Here is a 24871-nt window from a genome sequence, read left to right as displayed (position 1 = left end):
GAGGGGCCTCTAATCAAACACCTATAATTGTCAGGTCGACAACAAAAGGATCTTCCTAGATACCGACCTCACCAGAACCCAAAAAGCGGAACTCAAGCAAGCTAGACATTAGGTTGTAGCACCACAAAAAGAGGGAAAGTGGGCAATTATTCGAGATCTCAAAGAAATCATCCATGCTTTGCCCCCTTGGGATAGTCCTGACCTTGGGCCAAATGACGGTTTCATTCAAATGGGGGGCATTTTGGAGGAAGCTGCCCCACCATCTCCACTCATTGTTGGAACTACACTGGCATGTTTTTGTCTTCACCTTACTCATTGTGATGTTATTAGGTCCCGCGACCTTCTTTTCCTCACCGAGACACACGCAAGCCCCATGTAGACAACATCCCCAATCCAAGAGTACCACCAGATATGGTCATGTAGGCAGGAGACACGATATAAAAATGTTAGAGGTGGAGGGGGGGAGGGGTGCTTATCTTGTATGGGACTCCCTCAAGGGTCGAGTTACCATGATTTCATCGAATGAGCATGATAAATATCTATGGGTTCAGGTCCATCAAAAGAGTTCCCTGCTTCGAGATAGCTACATTGTGGTTTTGCTACATTCCCCCTACCTCGTCACACATTGCGGTCATAGGGAGTTTGAGGGTGGGGCCTTTTCTTGATCTTTATGCAGATATATCCCACTATTCCACTCTTGGGGAGATCGACCTTATAGGTGACTTTAGCACCCAAAACAGAAGCCTTTAGGTATCCCTCCATGATCCTTCTGAGGATTACCTTTGCCTCCAAGAGATAGAGCTAGAGTCCATGGCTCTCCATAGGTGCTCACAGGACAAGAATGGGCCCCTTACAAGCTATGGGAGGCAACTTTTGCAGCTAGGGGAATCCCACCTTTTATTGATTCTAAACGGGCTAACTTGCTTCCTAGGTTCATGTGACTTCACTTGCTTCCCCCACAATGGGGAGGCCAATGTGGTGGATTATGTTCTAACCAACCAGGATTTCCTCCCACACATCCAACACTTCTCCATATCCTCCCTTCCCTTGGCAGACTATGCCTTCCTCAATAAAATCTAGGGGTGGTTCAACATTCGGTGGAGCTTAACTTAGACATTCCTCAAAACTAGTCCCTCTATAGGTCCAATGTCGCATTATATGTGGCCTACATCAAGATCCCCCTTGTAGGTTGCAAAAAGGATCCCAATATTTATGATTCTCTAGGACCTACATCCCTCCTATTATCCATGATAACTCACTAAAATAAATTTTAGTTTTATTAGTTAAGGTTTTCCACCACTGATCTTTTCATCTATCTGTTGTTTTTTTGAAAGAGGTTGTTGTGCTTTATATTTGGAGATTAAGGAGGAAGAACAGGTCCATTCTATTTGTTTTGGAGAAATTCCCATATTCCCATATTCTCATCCCATTTCACCCATTCCTACTCTAGCCGTGTTTCCCATTCCTACTCTAACCGCATTCACCCATTCCAACTCTAGCCACATTTCCACATTCCCCTTTGAAATACTTCATAACATTAATAAGCATGTCGCAGTCCTTTTAAAGGCTGGGACCCGTAGTCTATATCGCAATCGGCCCTTTCCCTTTTGCGAAACCATATCCGTCCATGTTCCTCCTCCGCTTGCGATTGTGATATCGCAAATCGCAAGTCTTTCCCGCTAATTGCGATATCGCATAGACCGTCACCACTCCTCCGCTGATATCACAAAACCCTTCCGATCCGCCAATATCGCTCCTCAGCCGATATCACTCCTCCACCGATAAGTCCCCGGGTCCACCCATGGTTAAACCTCGCACAAGTTCACACCCCCGATCGCAATCAACCTTCCATCTGACGACTCTAAGGCCTTTTTGCCTTGCCTGCTATGTTTCTCTTTATCGGCGGGGGGGGGTCCGAAAAGCGGTTTCCCCCCCGCTACGTGTCCTCCCCGCATCATTTCGCACCCCCTCTAATACCGCATACCACTTCGACCCCCCTCTGAAAACGGTTTTCCTCGCCCCCGCCATAACCCATAATCCCGGTTACGTCACCCTCCACTTCTGCTTCACCGCCACTCCCCCACTGCCATGTAACTCCTTCTGCCTATCACTTCCCACCAACGATCCCGACCCCACCTTCACGTCATCTACCAACCTCCATCCACAAAGCGTCAACCCAGCCATGGATGCCCACTCCCGTCCCTATAGTATGTTCATTCCCTCCAATCCCTAGCTGCCATGTGGCCCAGCCTATATGAACGGTTCTGAGAGAAGTGGCCCTCCTGCTTTCCTTTGTAAACAAAGACCACAATGGGATTTCCAAATTGATCAACGAACGCTTCCGCTCCGTGAGATAGCAAGAGTGTTTTTCGGCGTTTCTTGAGCAGCATAGTCATTAAAGAAACAACAAGAAAACAGGGCAAAGACATAGTGGAATAGTAATGGCATTTTCAACACGTTTTAACACCAAACAACACAGCGGATTCGAAGAGCCAAATGTTCGAGTTTCCACCAATACAATGTCGCGCTTTAAATTATTGTAACAGTCCATATGACTCCCATTTGTATTCAAACTCTGTTGTAACAGAAATTCCTATGAAGGCTTGAAGTTTTATTAATCAGATAGGATCTCATAATTGTCGATTGAATCTAGCCCATGTGGCAGATTATGTAAAGAGATCTTTCCCTATAAACATGTAGATTTTCAACTCTACAAAAGGGGGATCGATGATGTGAGAACCACTATTATATTGTTTTCAATTAATATAAAATACAATTTGCAGAAATTTTGTTTTAACCTGAGATTCTTTCTGATTTCAGTCTCATCCTATCATGTTCCTTTATTGTTATTAGTTTTCATAGTTTGTTGATTACTTGGAAATTTGTCAAACAGCTCCAACTTCCTTCAATTTGCTGTGATTACTGTAAATGTCCTTATCCACCTTAGTAAACCAAAGATGCCTCAGTTTCCATAAAACAATGTTGTTTATTGTTGTTTTTCTTTGACTGACTCCATGCCCAATGGTGGCTGCCCTCACACTCTTTCACCTGAAAAATCAAATAGAAAACCAGAGTTAGCCATCTGCATTCTTAAAAAATATTGAGAGAGCCCTCTTAGATTGGAAGGGATAACTTCCAATTAAAAGCTGGTTTGAAATAGTTACACCGGGTTGAAAGGTTGACACAGCCCAACCTGTCCCAACCGAGTGATAAGACCTCCTTCAAGATAGTGCATTCTACATCAAGATGTTAGAATGACATTCCAACTCCATGATAGTATCCAAAGGTGTTACTCCTTCAACTAGTTACTGTACAATAATAAAATCTAGGGCTAATAAACATTATGTGGAGCTTAACTTAGACATCATCCAAAACTAGTCCCTCCATAGGTCTAGTGTTGCATTATTTGTGTCCTACAACAACCACCCCTTGTACAATGGAAAAAAGATCCATACATGTGTGATTCTCCTGGACCTGCATCCCTTCTTAGGGAGGGTGCACTTTACAACAAGATTTTAGACCAACACTTCACCCTCCCCAATAGTATCCAAATTCCAAAGATGTTGCTCTTTTAACTATGCCACATGTCGTCTCATGTTCCCAATACTAGTTTCATGTGTGCCCATAAAACAACCCAAGTCGAGTTCTTCTTAACACTAATCTTGAAAGCTAGATTGACCTCACTTGAAATGGTAATGTTTATTTACATTTAAATCTCTAATTCTTCAATGAAAAGGGGTTGGAACAATACATATGGAAATTTTTGCTTGAGAAAGGAAAATTAGACAAGGTTCAAGACTAAAAAAGTTTGAAGACGCTTAAATCCTACGAAACCTAGTAGCCAAGGACAAGAGAGGATGCAAAGATGCAAGATCGTTATCAAAATCGTCAATCACTATGAAAGAGTCGTTTAAAAAAAAAATAACATCCTCATGCAAGTAATCAAGGCAAAGGGACCTAGCTATATGGTCTTTGGGCAAGCATAAGTTCAACAGAGTCTTGCTCTCCAACTATTCAAGTCAAGGGAGAACTAATTCTTCATAGAAGCTTAATTGATCAATAGAATCTAGGGTAGTTCAACGTTGGATGAAACTTAACTTAGACATCACCCAAAACTTGTCCCTCCATAGGTTCAATGTTGCATTATCTATGGCCTACAACAACCATCCCTTGTAGGCTGCAAAAGAGATCCTGATATGTATGATTCTCTTGGACCTACACCCCTCCTTCAAGATAGTGCACTCTACAACAAGATGTTAGACCAACACTCCAACTCTATGATAGTATCCAAAGTTGTTTCTCTTTCAAGTATACCACATTAAAATATAGGGATAGTTCGACATTAGGTGGAGCTTAATTTAGACATTATCAAAACTAGTCCCTCCATGGGTGCATTACTTAGCCCTACAACAACAACCCCTTGTAGACCGCAAAAAAGATCCATATGTGTATGATTCTCCTGGACCTACACCCCTTCCTCAAGATGGTGCACTCTACAACAAAATGTTAGACCAAACTCCACCTCCACAACAGTGCCCAAAGATGTTGCTCTTTTAACTATGCCACATGTCCTCTCATATTCCCAATGTTACTTTCATGTTCGCCAATAAAATAAACAAAGTCGAGTTCCTCTTAACACTAATCTTGAAAGCTAGATTGAACTCACTTGAAATGGAAAGATTTATTTACATTTAAATCTGTAATTCTTCAATGAAAAGGTTTTGGAATGATACACATGGCAACTTTGTTTTGACAAAGGAAAATTGGAGAAGATTCAAGACTACAAAAATCTAAAGACACTCATCAACAATTGTTGGCAACCCTACACCAAGAAGGCTTTCTTGGTTTTTTTTAAGGTAATGTTAATCTAGATGAAGACGCAGCATGAGGTGAGGTTTGGGGGGTATATTAAGAGAAATAAATTATTTAATCAATTCGTAAGTCTTCGTCAAAACAGTCTCGTTACAAAGCCCATTCAACAATTCCAAAAGTTGAGTCTCAAGGTAAAGCATATCTCAAAGGAAAAATTGTTAGACATATTTATGGGAACTTAAAAAAAAAACATTCAACATGAAGTGTGTCACTTTGAACCTAAATCTCTAGAGCATGCTTTCAATCTAGCAATGAAAGTTAAGTAGAAAATTGGTCATTAATAACTACACTCTCCTAATCCAACAAGGTTGACCCCTGAGAAAATGGATGAAAAAAGAGAAAAGGGACTATGTTTCATCCATGACAATAAGTACAGTAAGTGGAATAAAGGCAATCTAAAGAAATTATTGTATATATATTATAGACTACAAAGACAAAGAAGATCAAGAAGTCGAAACATCACAAGATCTAGAGCTAGATAACACTACTCCAACAGTCTTTTGACATACGTTGGCTGGCATTGGTACTCCACAAACCCTCAAGATAAAATGTTATATCAAAAAGCAAAAGATAACAATATTGATTGATTCAGGGACTACCCATAACTTTGTCAATTACAAATTGGCAAAACTTCTTAATTGCTTTGTACATCCAACATCAAATTCCAAGTAATGACTCTCTTTCTCATCCTTTTATAGCATGTACAGTGGCATAGTCATTCATGGAAATGATCCAAAAGTTACATGGAATAACATGCATTATAGTAAGTGACAGAGATTTAATTTCACTGGAAACTTTTCCACTAAATCATTTTCTTGTTTGGGTATTGTTACGCACCACCAGTGGGTGATACCCATAGAAGAAAATTTTCTCCTAGATTTGTCTTCAGTCGGCAACCAACAACCCCTTGCAGCCACTAGATAGCTCAATGTGCCACCATTCTCCCCCACCTAAACCAACGATTTTGTTCCCTTTCCCATTTGTTATGAGCATATGTTTGAAGGTGAGCCTTCCAACCCTGAAGGTATAAATTTTCATTATGTAATTGGGTATCTTTGCTTACTTATCATGGACACATCTGGACATGGATTAGAGGGGGGATTCAATAGAAGGCATGGGCTTGGTCTATACTCTTGTCCCTAGTCCAACTTGGTGGTTAGTCTTGTATCATAGTCCCATGGGATCCCCTCTATTTCCTACTAGCTTTGGGAATGGCACTACATGGGAAACCTCGATTTTGGCTGTGTGGTCTCGCTTCCTGACACCACATACATCACTCCCCTCTCCTCTTTATAACCTTTTTCACATATTTCCCATCTGAGTTCACATTTGTCCAAACTTTGGGTCAAGGCCTGGAACAATGCCCCGGAGGTTGATGCAGCTAAAAAAAAAAAACATAATTTGACCACTTATAACATGAAATGTACCATAAAATGCAAAAGATGGTCGGGACAAAAATTTAGTGCGTGGGAAAAAGCCAAGCATGAGCTCTACCCCTATATCATGGCCATCACCCTGGTTCCTAGGGCCCCTATATGAGCCCCCTGCATTATTAAGGAATCCATGATTGTCCCAACCCCTGGTGGGCAATGAACTGCTCAACCTTAAGGAGGTATTCACTGCTATGTCATTCACATCATGTTCTCATTCCTTGGAACCCCGAGTAGTTATAAAAAGAAAATCAATAAAAGGAAAAAGGCATATGAAGAAGGGGGGAAAAACAAAAGTCGGGGTAACTCATGTACCACGACTGATCTATCCTACATCTATACACCCATGTATGGGTTTCCCTCATTATAGCTACCCTTGTACCATGGCATGTGGCTTGGAGCCTTCCCCTGATACCCCACTTTGTTCCACCACTATTTCACATGACACTTGCCATTTGACGGATGTACTATGGACCTGTCATTCCCTTAAAAGGTTGAAACTGTTAGCTTTTGTAGCATCGGATGTGTTCTAGGCATGTAATTTGGTAGAGAGGCTAGAATACACGAGATTTCCAAAGCCCATAAATTGTTTCTGGAAATTCCACCTAAAAGTGTCTCAATTAGATTATTAGCCATTTTTTAAATATTTCCTAAGTATAAACTTAGGGAATATGGTTAAACAATTAGTGTTAATTGAGATAAGGTGAAAATCATCTAGAAACTCACACAGATTGACTTCAAGATGATCCTATCCATTGATTAAGATTTAATCTTGGTCATTGGTTCTCCAATAGTAGATTATAGGATGAAGTCAATGGACACTTGGAGAATACACTTGAGCACACTTCGGCAGTTCAATTTTCTTGGCAGATCGATTTCCAAATAGCAGCAGCAGTTGTCGGAGAGCTAGAGATCGAAGCAGGGTTAGTGAGGGGCAGAGATAGTGATCTGGAGGAAGTTTTCCAAATCAGGAGAGGTAGCAGCAAGGGGTTGAGTTATTCCCAGTGAAGCAGCATAGAGGACTGCAAAGTTGCTTCAGAAGCAATTCGATTTTGTTGGAGAGAAATTCGTTTTCAGTTCCAGAGGCCGAGCAGAGGGTCAAGAGTGTCGGAGAAGTGATTTCCTCAATAGAGACAGGCAGAACGACTTCATCAGAGGCAGTTTAGAGTCTATACATCATGGGGTCTATGCAAAGCAGCACAGAGGCTGCCGCAGAGGGTCCAAGAGGACGAGTTTTCTGAAGAGGAGTTGTGTTGGAATTGCTTGTGGAAGAAGGGTAATTCCCTTAAATAATTTTGGCCAAATTTACTTGTTGTTTGGATTGCTAATTGGGCATACATAGATTGTACTCAGTATTTCACTGCTGCATAATAAAATAAAACCCTTATCTGTTGCACCGGTTTTCCCGCATTGGGTTTTTCCGGGGACTTTTGTCCAAAAACCAATGGTGTTAATTTTTATGTGTGTGTGTTATCATTTCTCAGTTCCAGCGCTATTTTATTTTCGAAACTTTTTTATTTGTGAAGGTTGCAATGTGTTTATATTGATGTTGTTGTAACAATAAACTGAACAATTAATTTATAAGTTAGAAGAAATAATACTAGTTGCTGCAATAGGATTCTAGTTGTGGAATTTTCACATGGTATCAGAGCATAAGTGATCAACTGGAAGCTCAGAAGCGAAGGAAAGAATTTTGCTGCTCAGAGGGAGCAGCAGGCCGAAATTCTCAAAGGCAGCATATCCAGACAAGCAAACTGAATTGTTAGGGCAAAAAAATTCAATTTTCAGTTGCAGGAGTGCAGAAAAGTCGAATTGCCCGGGATTGAAATTCTACCAACCCGAGGGAGGAGCTGCAGCATAGATTTTCGCTAAGCAGATTTATGGTTGGACACAGACGGTTTTGTAGCAACAGAATTAGCATCGGGTGGAAGAGAAAAGCACACACAACAGAGGGAAAATTTCTCTCAGGGAACTTCGAGTCTCAGGAGTTTGACTTTTCCTTGCACATTGGCAATAGTTGTGAGTAGATCTTCTCACTTCAGAAGGGAGTGTGAGTAGCAGAGCAACAACCAAGCAGAAGGAAAGAGGAAATTTTCGACAGTTTTTGAGATGGCCACTGCAGGGCTTAGAGATCAGGATAGGTTGGATGGATTATCCAACTATGTCATTTGGAAGGTTAGGATGTATTTCCTTCTAGATGAATATGGCCTGAAAGCCTACATTGATAATGTAGTGGCAGTTCCCTAGGATGCAGATCAACAGAAATAATATAAGGAGATGGCGCAAGCGAAGCGGTTGATTCTGGATGGAGTCCGGGATCATATAGTCTCACATACAACGGCCAAGGGAACGACCAAAAAGATGTGGGATGCTCTCTCCACGCTATACCAGGGTACTTCTGAGCAATGGAAGATGTTCCTGGAGGAGAAGCTGGGATGCATCAGGATGCAAAAGGGGGAAGGCATAGATCCCTTCCTCACCAGGATTCAAGAAGTCTGAAACCATCTTTCATCTGTTGGGGCAGCACGTCAACCTTCAGAGCTAGTGTGATTGGCACTCAATAGTGTCTTAGAGGATTGGAAGGTCTTCATCCAAAGCATGTTGGGTAGAGACACACTACTAGGATGGGACAGAATGTGGGTTGATTTGCAGCAGGAGAAGTTGAGACGAGCTGTGTTGAAGAGCTCTATTAATGGGAGTAGTAGCAGCGGATCAAAGGTGGTGAAGAAGGAGGAGAATGTGACCCTCGCATCAAAGGGTCCCAGTCATGGGCAAGGGCAGCAGAGAAAGAAGAAGAAGGACCTGCCAAAGGTCAAGTGCCTCAAGTGTGGTGAGCTTGGTCACTACAACACGCAGTGTCCTCTCAGGAAAAAGGAAAAGTCAGAGAAGCAGGACCAGCAAGCAATGTCAGCTGAGAACGACAAGTTATCCTCTAGGTTGGAGGAAGACTTCGTGATGTTGGCAGCCATACCTCCAGGAGTGAGGTGGGATGACTTCGAGTTGTAGCCCCAGAGAGCTACAGACTTGGGAAGGGTCCTTTAGGAGTCCACCTCATGGATCATTACATTGCTACGAGGGCCCACAGTATTTAGTAGCAAGATGGGTTAGTGTCAGTGATACAGTCAGATCCAAAGTGACAGTTACAGACTAATAATAGTCAGATATTGAGCGCAGTGCAGAGTTGGCAACAATGCAGAGTCAGCAAGAATGCAGATACTTCAGTGACAGTGTGGAGGCTAGTAATAGTCAGGACTCCAAAGACAGATGCATCATACTGAGCATAGTTGATTCAATGTTTTGGATGCTTTTCAGTTGCAGTAGTTGCAGTTGCAGCAACCACAGATGAGAGGGAGTTGCAGTGCAGATGCAATCTTGGCAGCAGTATGGCAGTGTCAGCAGTAGCATGGATGCAGCATTGGAGTTTCGCAGTGGTTGGTGGGCAGTATGGCCAGATATCAGTAATGTGACAGAGGATGGTACAGAGATAGAGTGTCGTGGCAGGATGTGCAGCACTAGAACACATTCCTCGCTAAGAGAGAGTGTTACTTTTTGTAGCATCGGATGTGTTCTAGCCATGAAATTTGGTGGAGAGGATAGAATGCATAAGATCTCCAAAACTAGAAAGAATTTTTGTGGAAATTCCACCTAGAAGTGTCTCAATTAGATTATTAGTCGTTTTTAAATATTTCTGTTAATTTTAGGTATGTTCTATGCTTAGAGCAATTTATTTCAATTTTCAAAGTTAGCTCAATATCTTTTCCAGATTAGCAATCACATCAGCATTAAAGTAAACTGCAGATAGAACATAAACACAAATCACAGAAGACAAGGCAAGACAAGAGGACAAAAGATGTGGCGCTGGCCAGGGACAAACCCCAATGTGGGGAAACCCTTAATCAATTCTTCTTATATGTTCTTCAATAGTTCAGCAGAGAGAGAGAGAGAGAGATAGTACGTTTACAACAGAAGTCAACACTTTGACTTATCTAGATAAGAGCATAGATCATCTCTAAGTAGATGATACATGAGATCAGTTGAAGACATGCTGCTTCAACTGATTCTCCAAGGTGACTCCTTCACCTATCATTGTGTTGCATTTCGTCGTCATGCCGCACCTCACCACGCTGCACCCATCATCACTATGTTGCATCTCATTACGCTTCATTAATCATGACTGTACCCATCACTGTACTGCATTATGTTCCATTGCTACACCATGTTGTTGTACTAACCTATGCTCTCGCTGCACCTTGCTTGCTTGTTGTTCCTAGCGTGCTTGTTGTCCTTAGCATGCTTGTTGTTGCATGCTAGCTATCCCTTGCATGCTAGTTGTAACATTGCATGCTTGGTGTATTTGCCACTAAGTACCATACAACTGTCCCAATGTTAGTTAGATGTCCCTTGCATGCTGCTCTCCTTCAGAGATAGATGCTCCGATAGTTCTCGACAGTTCTGGTAGTTCCGGCTGTTTCCGGCAGTTCTAACATTTCCGGTTGTTAGGCAGTTCTGGAAATTCTCGGTTGTTCCTGCAGTTTCGGTAGTTCCGGATGTTCCAGATGTTCTGGCTGTTCCCGATAGTTCCGGTAGTTCCAGCAGTTCCGGCAATTCCGGCTATTCCTGGCAGTTCCAGCAGTTCCAGATTTTCCCAGTAGTTCCGGCTTCTACCCTCTGCGTCAGCTTTCCTGGTTGTTTCAAATTCTGCCCTCTGGATTAGGGCAGCGTTATCCCTTAGGATCTCTCCTCCTACTAAGGAAGAGATCCCAAGTGTTGAAAATGACTCGAAGGCCATCTCTATTTATACTAAAACGTTGAGCACAAGTGGGGTTTATTTGGTTGCTGGCCAACCTTGACGAATTGTCCCATAACAAAAATAAATTCATATCTCCATGAATACTTATCGAAATCGGATGATCTTTAGATCAATCCTACACCTCTCGATGAGAGGGATCCAAGAAAAATATCAGCTTCCATTAATAAGATGACCCACATGGATTTTGGCCCTAGTTGCCAATTTTAACACTCCCTCTCAACTAGGGAGAACTCCATCCGCTGATCCATATGTCCGACTGTACTATCTCTGCCATCAGTGCCCTGCACTGCTCTGCTCTGCTCTGCTCTGCTGAACCATGAAGAAGAAGAATTGATCGAGAATATCTCATACCATTCTCTACTGACCCGAAGTCAATTTCATCTGAAGAGAGTGTGTCACATCACTCTTTCTAACCTGAAGTCAGTTTTATTGATCCCAAATCAATATCACAAGAGAGTGTCTCAAACCATTCATACTGATCCCAGATCAATGGAGGTCATCCTAGCATAGGGAATACGGTAGATACAACGATGCGTCCAGATAGTACTACTATGGTCCCTAACCTCATTTCCCTGCTCATTGATCAGATGAGAGGTACTTCCCATGAGTCCCAGACTGCATGGGTAGGATGCCTTGACAAGAGAACTAATCATCCTGTCCACAGGAGAACGAATCATCCTGCCCCACAGTTTCCACGGGAGAACTAATCATCCTGTTCCACAGTTTCCACGGGAGAACTAATCATCCCGGCCCACAGGAGAACTAATCATCTTGTTTCACAGTTGCCACGGGAGAACTAATCATCCCAACCCACGGGAGAACTAATCATCCCGGCCCACAGGAGAACTAATCATCTTGTTCCATAGTTGCCACGGGAGAACTAATCATTCGGGCCCACAAGAGAACTAATCATCCTATTCCACAGTTGCCACGGGAGAACTAATCATCTTGGCCCACAAGAGAACTAATCATCCTATACATAGCGCACCACCAGGAGAGGGTGAGTCGCCCTATGGTCATATGTTGCTCTAGTAAGTACCCCAAGTCTCGAGAGATCCCAAAGCTCAATGCATGCAACATGCAGGACCCTTATAAGAAGGTCTCTCAACGACTCTAAGTCGTTCGGGAAAGTCACAAAGTTGACCTTTCCCGAGGCTTTGACAAAATGTCTATGCCTTGTACATCAGTCTCAATGCGATGGAGCCTCCTCGCTCATCGACTTACCATATCCCAAATAAGGCAGTATCTGATGTCTATCTGCTGGAGCAATCATCGAATACGGGATTCCTCAATAATCGAATCCCCCCTCTGGTTGTCACAGAGAATCACAGTGGTATTCATCATGTGTACAAACAGCTCACTAGAGAGCTTCCACAACTAGGCAGCTTCATACGAGATCATACTTGTAGCTATGTATTCGATCTTGGCGGTGCTTATAGCAATTGAATTTTGCTTCCTGCTCATCCATGATATCAAAGCAGAACCCAAAGAGAACCAGCGCTGAGAAGTGCTCTAGTGATCCTCCACACTGTCTGCCCAGTCAGCATTTGAATAATCATGCAGCTTCATATTTCCGGCAGTGTATCTCAATCCATGAGAGATTGTACCCCGAAGATAACTCAGAAGATTCTTGGCACCAATCCAGTGAGGCTCAACCAAATATGAGCTCACCATGCTAACTGCAAAACATATGTTTGGACGGAAGTTCACCAAGAACATCAATGCAAATGAGTTTATGAAACTCAGAGGCATTTCTCAAATCTGGTCTGGCATCATCACCATATAACTTCTGAAAGTTAAGATCCTCGAGGTAGTCACGGGCTTGCAGTTTACCATTCCACATCTGGAATCCAACTCCCTCTTACTTCTGCAAGTGAGAAGATCTGCACCTATTTGAAATAGGTCATCCCCAAAAGGTGCTGGTATGAGAGGTCTATCATCCACAACCTTCAAACAATGGTTTGGATCGGCTTCACTCTTAGTGAATCTCAACTTCATCTGACAGCTATCAATCCTCTCATACTACGCCCGGGGAATTTTGCTTCAAGCCATAGAGGGCTTTCTTCCACCTGCATACGTGATATTTCTGATCATGAATCTCAAACCCCTCGGGTTGTTCCAAACATGTGGACCTGCTACATGAGGGGAATAGTCCCCTTGTAAGATTTTCCTTCGATACATCTCAAACATGTATTTTCATGCTCTTTTTGAATTCAGGTATCCCTGTCACCATCTGACTCACAGACCTCTAGTGCTATGTGTCAATGGACATGGTCCCTAGTGGACTTCCTGCAACTTGGTACAACCCTGAACTCAAAAACATCTTCGAAAATTCTATTTTCAAACATGTACCTTTCCATCGATGAGTGCCACCCACTAGCCTTTGACTTCCATTGCCGAAATGGACACTAGGTTCTTCTTGCGATCAGGTACATAAAGGAGATTCTGTAATGAATCGAGTTACCCTCACTCAATTGAGGGGTAACATTCCCTACACCCTTTCCAGGATAGGTGGCATCGGCTCCAAGTATAATCCCACGATTGTTTCCATCTCTACCAAATTAGAGAGTGCACCCTACTATCCGATGAAGTGCCTTGAAGCACTACAATCAATAAGCCAGATTCCCAAAGAATCTGAAGGAGACGACCAATACAAGATAACGCTTATTTATGTTATCAAAATCAACATTTGATTCCTCATGGGGTTCCTTGCTTTCTTTGAAGAGTCAGCCATTTCCTTGATGACCTGCATTACCTGTCATTCCTTTGATCATTGAAGATGTCCCTAGAATGATTGTTATCTTCATCAAGAGATGTGTCTCTACCATTTAGACACTCCTTCACATAATGGCTGAACTTATTGCAACCAAGGCATCTGCCTTTCCTTCCACCCTTAGATCCAGACTTCCCAATGAAGTGATCTTTAGGTAGGCCATCAAAAACTTCCGCTGCGCCATTCTGATAATATTCTCTACTTCGACTTCACCCTCAGTGAATTTGAAGAGGGATGAGGAATCCACTGGTCCTTTTGCCCCTTCCCAACTGTCTTTGGTGATTGCTCTTTCACTCTTGCTTGGGCATTGTCTTCACCTCAGCTCTGATACCATGTTAATTTTAGGTATGTTATATGATTAGAGCAATTTATTTCAATTTTCAAAGTTAGCTCAATATCTTTTCCAGATTAGCAAACACATTAGCATTAAAGTAAACTGCAAGTAGAACATAAACATAAATCGCAGAAGACAAGCCAAGACAAGAGGACACAAGATGTGGCACTAGCCAGGGACAAACCCCAATGTGGGGAAACCCTTGATCAATTCTTCTTATATGTTCTTCAATAGTTCAACACACAGAGAGAGAGATAGTACGTTTACAACAGAAGTCAACACTTTGACTTATCTAGATAAGAGCATAGATCCTCTCTAAGAAGATGATACATGAGATCAGTTGAAGACATGCTGCTTCGATTGATTCTCCAAGGTGACTCCTTCACCTATCGTTGTGCTGCATTTCGTCATCATGCCGCACCTCACCGCGCTGCACCATGCTGCACCCATCATCACTATGCTGCATCTCATCACACTTCATTAATCATGACTATACCCATCACTGTACTGCTTTATGTGCCATCGCTACACCATGTTGTCGTACTGACCTATGCTCTAGCTGCACCTTGCTTGCTTGTTGTCCTTAGCATGCTTGCTGTTGCATGCTAGCTGTCCCTTGCATGCTAGCTGTAACATTGCATGCTTGGTGTATTTGCTGCTAAGTACCATACAACTGACCCAATGTTAGTTAGTTGTCCCTTGCATGCTGCTCTCCTTTGGAGACAGATGCTCCGACAGTTTCCAATAGTTCCGGATGTTCCCGGCTGTTCTGGAAGTTCCGGCAGTTCTCGGCTGTTCCAGCAGTTCCAGATGTTCCGACTGTTCCCGGCAGTTCTGGCTGTGCCAGCAGTTCCGGAAATTCCGACTATTCCCGGCAGTTCCGGCTTCTACCCTTTGCGTCAGCTTTCCCAGCTGTTTCGGCTTCTTCCCTTTGGATTAGGGCAACATTATCCCTTAGGATCTCTCCTCCTACTAAAACCCAAAGACAAGTAGAGGAAGAGATCCCAAGTGTGTTGAAAATGACTGGAAGGCCATCTCTATTTATACTAAAACGTTGAGCACAAGTGGGGTTTATTTGGTTGCTGGCCGACCTTGACGAATTGTCCCATAACACAAATAAATTCATATCTCCTTGAATACTTATCGAAATCAGATGATCTTTAGATCAATCCTACACCTCTCGATGAGAGGGATCCAAGAAAAATATCAGCTTCCATTAATAAGATGACCCATGTGGAGTTTGGCCCTAGTTGCCAATTTTAACAATTTCCTAAGTCTAAACTTAGGGAATATGTTTAATTAATCAATACTAATTGAGATAAGGTGAGAATCATCTAGAAACTCACACGGATTGACTTCAAGATGATCCTATCCATTGATTAAGATTTAATATTGGTCGTTGTTGCTCGAATGGTGGATTACAAGAGGAAGTCGATGGGAACTTGGAGAATACAATTGAGCACACTTCGACAGTACGATTTTCTTGGAAAATCGATTTCGAGAGAGAAGCAACAGTTGTTGGGGAGCCAGAAATCGAAGTAGAGTCAGTGAGGGGCAGAGACAGTGATTCGAAGGAAGTTTTCCAGATCCAAAGAGGTAGCAACAAGGGGTCGAGTTATTCCTAGTGAGGCAGCGCAGAGGACTCCACAGTTTCTTTAGAAGCAATTCGATTTTGCTCGAGAGAAATTCGTTTTCAGTTCCAAAGGTCAGGCAGAGGGTCCAAAGTGCCGAAGAAGCGATTTCCTCAGCAAAGACAGGCATAATGACTTCATCAGAGGCAGTTCAGAGCCTAGACGTCATAAGGTCTATGCAGAGCAGCGCAAAAGATAACGCAAAGGGTCCAGGAGGACAAGTTTTATTAAGAGAAGTCGTGTCGAGATTGCTTATGGAAGAAGGGTAATTCCCTTAAATAATTTTGGCCAGATTTACTTGTTTGGATTTCCAATTGGGCATCCATAGATTGCACTCAGAATTTCATTGTTGCATAATAAAACAAAACCCTCACTTGTTGCACTGGTTTTCCCACATTGGGCTTTTCCGAGGACTTTTGTCCAGAAAACAATGGTGTTAATTTTTATGTGTGTACTAGCATTTCTTAGTTTCAGCGCTATTTATTTCTGTGGTTTTTTTATTTGTGCAAGTTGCAGCATGTTTATTTCTATGTTGCCGTAGCAATAAACTGAATAATTAATTTATCAATTAGTGTACAAATTTATAGGGTAAGTTCCTTCGATAGAACACCAAAAGACACTGCACACAAACAGATCACAAATCAGTACACCAATATTCTTGACGTGGTTAAAAACCTCAAAGAGGGAAACAATCCACGGTCTAAACCAACGCAGCCACTTCAGGAAATTTATTAATGTAAAAGAAAGAAAATTTACATAAGCTTCTCTCATGAATGGTCATCTAACAAATGACCCTCCATGCTCTTTAATTAGAGATCATGGACCAATCGAGTGTTAAGCCACAGATCAAGTGTCGGTAATATTGAGAGAGAATGAACCGTCAGATCACTTCATGTCTAGAACATATCGTGACAGTCGGATTGTAAGTTACAAAAAGTACATACTAAACACACTTTACCTAACTATACACTAGACCAAGTTGTACTTAATTATTTCCTATGTGTCGGAATATCCTAACATCCCCCCTTAAGAACAACTTGGGATAGGATTGAAGGATGTAGAAATATGACAATAGGAGAAGAAAGGAGGCATTAGAGCCTATCCCCCCTTAGTGACAACTTCCTAAACTCCAACCATAAATCGAAGTTTATTAAACTTCGCCTCTGTGAGAGCCTTTGTAAGGATGTCTTCAACTTGATCATTAGTTGAACAATATTGCACTTCAATAACATGGTCATGGCTGAACTTTCTGATGAAGTGCATGTGTAGTTCAATGTGTTTGTTGCGTTGACGTTGGACTAGATCTTTGCATAGTTGAACGACACTTTGATTGTCACACCAAAGTGTAGTTCGGTACTGCTGCTGAAAACCAAAATCTGATAGGATCTGACGAAGCCACAAGGCTTCCTTACTAGCTTCAACGGCGCCACGATACTCTACTTTTACTGAAGAAAGAGAAATGGCACTTTGTTTCTTGCAAGCCCATGTAATGGGTCCAAAAACAAGAGTGAAGACATAACTTTCAGTAGACTTCTGATCATCAGGGTCACCATCCCAATCAGAGTCAGTGAAACCAACCAATAGAAGAGATGCTTCTGAACTGTAATGAATCCCAAACTGAACTATACCTCGAACATAACGAAGTATTCTTTTAGGTGCTTTCCAATGACTTTCATGTGGGTTTTGTGTAAACCGAGCAATAAAGCCAACAACAAAGGAAAGGTCATGACGAGTATGGGTCAGATACAAAAGTTTTCCAACAAGATGACGGTATAAGGTAGCATCAACTTTAGGGGAAGTACAAGTGACTGAAAGTTGGGCTCCAGACTGAAAGGGAGAAGGGGTTGGCTTACAGTCTTCCATGTGAAAGTGGCGTAGAAGATCACATGCATACTTGGACTGGGAAAAGGAAATACCTTGTTTGGATTGCAAAACTTGAAGACCAAGAAATGATGCGAGTGTCCTAAGTCAGTCATTTCAAACTGCTTTCTAAGGCTAGACTTCTCATGGTTTATAAGGTTGGGGTCACTACTTATAAGGATAAGATCATCAACACAAAGAACAATAATGATAAGTGACTTACCCACTTTCTTGGTGTAGATAGTATTGTCAGAATGACACCTAGAAAAGCCAATATCTAAAAGAAAGCTATCCATTTTGGCATACCAAGCCCTAGGGGCTTTCTTGAGACCATAAAGGGATTTCTTAAGCGGACATACAAGGCTGGAGTCTGTTTGTATAAAGTCAGGAGGTTGTTCCATATAGATTTCTTCATGCAAGTCCCCATGCAAGAAGAGGGATTTAACATCCATCTGATGGACTTCCTATTTGAAAGAGGCAACATGGAAAAGAATGATCCGAATTTAAACAGGAACGCAATAAAACACAGAGATAATCATAAAGATAGATATGCAGCGGAAATAATATTTCATTTCATTACTGTAAAATACTGAAATATGCTTACAAACAGAAATGGAAATAAACCAGCTCGGGCGATGGTAGCTTATCTTTGAGAAGAGATGTGGCGGCTACATGCCTCTGAACTGTGTTACAACGAGGCTCGAAGGCCTATTTATTGTTGAGAAATAATGGAAAACCTTTCACATCCCAAAACCTAACCCTAGAAGATGAAATGCCAAATTGTGGGCCCCGTTTGGGTAAATTGGTACATCAATTTCCTGGGGTCGTAACTTTGGCATACGATCTCTGTTTGACGCGTACAATAGCTCGTTAGAAAGATCTATCCGAGCACTACAAGTTTGGGAGGCAACCCCAGATTTCCCAAAAAACGTCGTTTAGGGCCTCAAAATGGCTCCGGAAGTTCAGGACCCGAAAAACTGCTAAAAATAGTAAACTGTGCTACAATTTAGGAAACTAAAAAAGCTGAAAGAGACAATTGTGGGGGTCCAAATGGGATAGGTGGGTGGCCACCAACATCCACCTGGATCACTCCTCCCCCCTTAGGAAGCAATGGTCCCCATTGCGTTGAGTTCATCCCTGAGATGAGGAAGCTTCTGCTGATCTGGGTCTCTGGTGAGCTGTTCTGCAATCTTTGATGTGTCCAGAAATGGTGGGAAGCATGGTCGACAATGGTCCACATTGAACACTTGGTGCAAGCAAAGGAATGGGGGAATGTTGTGCTTCAAAGCATTGTTTCCCATAGTCGTGGTATTGGTGTAAGGACCATGTCGGAGTGGTCTGAGTTTCTGATGGGTTTTGGTAAGGTGTTCTCTCTGCAGATGTAACCAAACTTTGTCGTCCACCTGAAACTTGTGTGGTACCCCTGTGGGTGAGGAGAAGTTGTTCCTGTGTTTTGTCATGACTGTATCCCTTTGTTGCTGTTGCTGCATGGAGGAACCCTTTGCGGGGATCATGGATGTAGCAACGATCTTCCCCTTACTTTGGGAGCAAACCAGATAGAAAATAAATTTCCTAGTTTGTGAGATGAGCTTGCTGCCTTTCTTGGCAGTGATCAAAGAGGTGGCGATAGGTGGGGCTACCTCTGGTATCCTGTATAATGAATTATCCAAATAAATAATGACAGCGCGAGGCCTTGACTCATACACAGCATGTCGCCTCCACAAGTATGGCTGGCCTAATAGTACATCGCAAACATCCAGAGGTGTAACATCACACAATACCTCGTCTGTGAAGGGCTTGATGCTGTAGGGAAGGCGGCACTGCTGGCGAACTTTGAGATCTCGTCCTTCATGAAGCCACCTGATACTGTACGGCTGCGGGTGTGGTGTAGTCAGTAGGCCCAACCGCTTCACGACCTCTGCTGAAATGAGGTTCTTCTGGCTCCCACTGTCAACAATGAATTGCAGCGGCGAACCCTTCACCCACATCTGTGAGTGGAAAAGATGCTCCCCTTCCTCTGGATTTTCGGGCTCATTTTTCTGGATCTTGGCGGTGGCAACAGTGGCACTAGGATCCGCATCAATGATCTGCTTCCCTTTGCCATTCCCCTTGTCGGGTTCTGGCTCAAGGTCGGAACATGCATCTGATTCAGAAGCCTTCAACTGGGCCACCAGCGACTGCTTGGTCCGACACTCACTTGTGTTAAGAGTGGGACTCTTGTGGAACTCACACCACTTTCCTGTGTCCTTCTTCGGCTTTGTGGTGTTTTTCTTTTCTTGCGGCTTTGTCGGGTTGTCTTGGGTCACCCTGCCTTGGCTTTGTCCTTTGGGCTTCGGATTTGCAGATCCAAAGTCTCGTTTCTTCTGTTTGAACTTTTGCTCAATTTTGACAACGTATCGGTATGCTGTGCCGAGTGAGGAGATGTTCAAGAACTCCATCTCTTCCTGATGTATCTGTGTAGGCAGCCGCGATATTTGAGTACCAGATGTAGCTCAGAATCTTTGATACCCAACTGTGTGCGAAGGGTATGAAAAATGTTTGTGAACTCCGGCACATCTTGGTCTCGTCCCTGCCGCAGTGTGGTCCATTTGATGTATTTGTCCTCATAGCTTTTGACAGGGTAGTACTGCTCCTTGATGGCATCCCGGAAGTCATTCCAAGTGGGTGCAGCTGAAAATAGTGAGCCTGTACTTTCATCATTTTCCCACCAGTCCTTGACGTGGAGGGCTGCTTTTAGAAGAGCGAAAACAATCTTTTCTCGACTCGAAAATTCATGAACAGAAAAATAACCCTCTAGCAGATTTAACCATTTATCTACGGCATCTGCGTCTATTTGACCCTCGAATATGGGGATTTCAAAATTAACTTGTACCTTAAAGGGTGTGGCATTTCCAGAGTAGCTGCTGGAAGCCAATGCGTCACTTTTGGGTAGCCGCTGAAAGATCTGGGCAAAGTTGTCCATCATTGCGTTCTGTTGTTGCTCGAGGGCTTCTTTGAGCAAGATTTTGATAGGATCTCCTACCCCCTCGTCTTTCTTCTCATCCGCCATGGGAGGCCATCGGGATTTGCGAGGTTGGTCTTGCAAAGGTTCGACCAGTTCAAGCCCTAACTCCTTATATCCCGACCTTGTTGGGGACATGCAAAGAAAAACAGAGAAAAAGCAGACCGCTCTGATACCACTGATCCGGATTTAAACAGGAACGCAATAAAACACAGAGATAACCATAAAGACAGATATGCAGCGGAAATAATACTTCATTTCATTACTGTAAAATACTGAAATATGCTTACAAACAGAAATGGAAATAAACCAGCTCGGGCGATAGTAGCTTATCTCTGAGAAGAGATGTGGCAGCTACATGCCTCTGAACTGTGTTACAATGCGGCTCGAAGGCCTATTTATTGTTGAGAAACAATGGAAAACCTTTCACATCCCGAAACCTAACCCTAGAAGATGAAACGCCAAATTGTGGGCCCCGTTTGGGTAAATTGGTACGTCAATTTCCCGGGGTCGTAACTTTGGCATACGATCTCCGTTTGACGCGTACAATAACTCGTTAGAAAGATCTATCCGAGCACTACCAGTTTGGGAGGCAATATGGGTCCACGGACCCATGTTGCCACCGATTTCCCAAAAAACGTCGTTTAGGGCCTCAAAACGGCTCCGGAAGTTCAGGAACCGAAAAACTGCTAAAAATAGTAAACTGTGCTACAATTTAGGAAACTGAAAAAGCTGAAAGAGACAGTTGTGGGGGTCCAAATGGGATAGGTGGGTGGCCACCAACATCCACCTGGATCAAAGAACAAGGTAGATAGAGTTCATTTTGGCAACAGGGGAGAAGGTTTCAGCATAGTCAATGCCTTCAAATTGTGAAAAACCCTTAACAACAAGACGAGCTTTATGTTTATCAACTTTTCCACCGAGTCCAAACTTGATTCTATAAACCCATTTGCATCTAACAAGTTTCCGTCCCTTTGGAAGAGGAAAAAAGTCCCATGTATCATTTGCCAATAATGAACGATATTCTTCATTCATAGCTGTGTCCTAATCTGGATAGCCTGAAGCTTCTACAAAGGTGTTAGGATCATAATTCACTGATGCTTGAGCTAGTAAAGAAAAGGCTCTATCGAACTAAGAATGTGTACGACACTAATCTGTATGATCACCTGCAAGAGCACTTGCTGCATCCCGAGTAGCGCAGACCCATTTTGGAAGCTGGGGAGCTGAAGGAGGATCCCGAGAAGGTGGGGGAGGATTGTCATCCTCATTGTCATTATTTGAAGAAGGAATATTTTCAGAAGTAGAAGGGATAGAGAGAGGTGGCACATACGCCGAACTAGGCTCGTAGGCCGATATATTTTCAGCAGACTTTACATCTCTTCTAATGATAACATTTTTGGATTTAGGTTGAAGAAGTCTATATTCTTTGACATCTTCAGAATATCCAACAAAATACATTTTTCACTCTTAGGTTCTAAGGATTTATGTTTCTCAACTGGAATATGGGTCCATGCTTCACTTCCAAAGACACGAAAATGACTTACAACCGGTTTAATTGAGCTCCAGGCTTCTTCTGGAGTGATATTCTTCAAAACCTTAGTAGGAGTGTGATTTACTATATAATTTGCACAGTCGATTGCTTTTGCCCAAAAATTAAGACTAAGTCCTTTAGATTGAAGCTACAATTAGCCATTTACCTTAAGGTGTGATTCTTCCTTTCAACTACACTGTTTTGTTGTGGAGTATATGGAATAGTATGTTGCAATTGAATTCCATGCTCAGTGCAAAAGTTGATGAATTTGTTGTTAACATATTCTCCACCATTATCAGATCTTAGCTTAAGAATTTGATGTCCAAATTTTTTCTCAACAAAGGCCTTAAAGGCCAAGAACATGTTAAAAACATCACTCTTGATTTTTAAGATGTATACCCAAGTGCGTCTGGAGAAATCATCAATGAAAGTTAAGAAATACTTGTAGCCAAAGAATGAAGCAACTGAAAATGGACCACATAAATCACTATGCACAAGTTGTAAAGGGGTTGAGGCATCCCAAGAGGCACGTTTTTCAAAACTATCCCAATGATGTTTTCCGAGTACACATCCGGAACAAACACCATCTCTGCAAGATACCATAGGAAGACTTGTCACCATATTTTCTTGACATAGATTTTCAAGGGAGCGATAGTTTAAGTGACCAAATCGCTCATGCCAAAGTTTGTTCACTTCATCATTATGAGAAACAAATATTGAGGGAAGAGTTGATGAACCAATGTTGTTAGACTTATACAACCTTGTAGAATCATCAGCAATGCCAGTAGCTAAAATCTGTCTAGGATCTCTTAGATCTTTAATTACAACACCATGAGGTGAAAATTCAACGGTTTTACCTTCACCTGAATGAGTTATCTGATATATAGATAGAAGGTTGCAAGATAAGGTAGGAACAAATAATACATCATTAAATTGACCATTGTCTAGATGAATAGTTCCAATCCCTACAACACTAAGAGATCTATCATCACCAACATAAATATTTTTGGTGTTACAATCATTTAAAGAAGAAAACATGGCTTTGTCTTTTGCCATGTGATAAGAATCTCCAGAATCAATGAGCCATTCATGAGAATGAGAAGAAGAATATAAATTTAGTGCATAACCAGACCAAGATGCTTGACAACCACATGCAGAAAGTGTTATTCATGAAGATGAAGTTGAAGTTGAAGAGTGCTCCAGATGGATGTTATGCTTCTTCATTGCTGCTTCCAAGATTTCCATCTTCTTAAAGCATTTGGATTCTAAGTGGCCGTCACGATTACAAAAGTTGCAATGTCTATTAGTCTTCTTCCCTTTGCTTTTAGTTGCCTTATCATTTGGTTGAGTTGATTTTTCATTATGAGACTGAAATGACTTAGGACCCTTGTTTGGTTTAGGACCATTCTTTTTAGGATGCTGCTTCATAGGATTCTTTGAACTTGGTTGTTGTTGGGCTGCTAAGGCTTTCTTAGAAGAGTTTCCAGTATTAAGAAGACCAAAATGTAAGAATTTTTCTTGTTCTCTTATTAAAGAATCACAAAAGGCATCAAAAGAGGGGGACTTGTAGTCTTGTTCTTGAGAAATAAAGGCTTTTCTAGTAGAATGGAAGGTGGAAACAAACACAGAGTAGGTTGGTCCTAACTTAGTAAGAATGGAATAAATAAGGCTACCATCTTCTTTCTTAACCTTAACAACTTTCGAGAGAAGTCTAAGGGTCTTGAACTTGGACAAAAATCTTCAATGGAATAAAAATTATTGGGGTCCAATGTAAGCAACTCATTTTCGAATTGATGGGCTCTAATTTCATTTTTAATTCCAAAAACTTTATTGAGTTGTTTCATTGCTTTATCGGGGGTATCAATTTCTACAATATGGAATCTAAAGTCTGGAGAAATAAACATCCCTATCAACCCACGTGCTTGATCTTGCTTATTTTCTCATTTGGCTTGCTTATCTTCATCCTTATGTTTAGACTCTTGGCCTGAGGCTCTTCTATAAAGACCTTTACTTCTAAGTAAATCCACAATGTAGGGTAGCCATTGGAAGTAGTTGGTGTTGTCAAGAATAACTAGACATGGACATTCCATTTTAAAATAAATTGAAGCTATAGATGCTGAAACTAAGTGTTCCAATGGAAAGAGCTCGAAAAATTAGGTCAGTTAAAAAAAACGATTCTGAAAACGGCTTCCAGATGAAGAAGTTATGGCTTTTTGAAGAAAAGTCGTTGAAGATGTCGATGAACCACATGAATGTTGGGAAGTGAATGATAATGTTATATTTAAAAATAAGTGAAGGTCACTTTTACAATGCTAATTTATGAACTATTCACTAAATTGTGACTTAAATAAAAGATAAAGTGACTTTAGAATTATAAGTGTCTCACTTTTTATAATGGGTGAAAACACTTTTACATAAAGTAACTTTAAAACATAAGTTACATGTGATTTTTGAAAAGGTAACTCAAAAAAAGAAAGATTTGAACCCAAGACCTCTATTCTCATAAAGTAACTTTGGACCAAGTGAGCTAGTTTAAAAGGTTAGTCATTTTTGGAAAGGAGGAAGGGTTTTTTTTTCTCTTTTTTTTTTTGCTCACTGAAGCTTTGGAGTGCATGCTTACTTGAAAAAC

The 24871-nt window shown here is 41.9% G+C and overlaps 1 protein-coding gene across 1 annotated transcript in view; it reads right to left on the bottom strand.

Annotated features, from left to right (window-relative positions):
• The window catches only part of LOC149265814 (DNA-binding protein LIV4-like), a 104883-nt gene that overhangs the window by 3198 nt on the left and 76814 nt on the right, over nt 1–24871 (bottom strand). The window lies entirely within an intron of this gene.

This window comes from Pinus tabuliformis, chromosome 6 (genome assembly GCF_031772625.1).
Source record: "Pinus tabuliformis cultivar Carrire ecotype Pingquan chromosome 6, CPIR1, whole genome shotgun sequence".
Taxonomy (NCBI): Eukaryota; Viridiplantae; Streptophyta; class Pinopsida; order Pinales; family Pinaceae; genus Pinus; species Pinus tabuliformis.
Note: the sequence above shows the minus strand (reverse complement) of the source record. Positions and strands in the feature narration are given on the sequence as shown.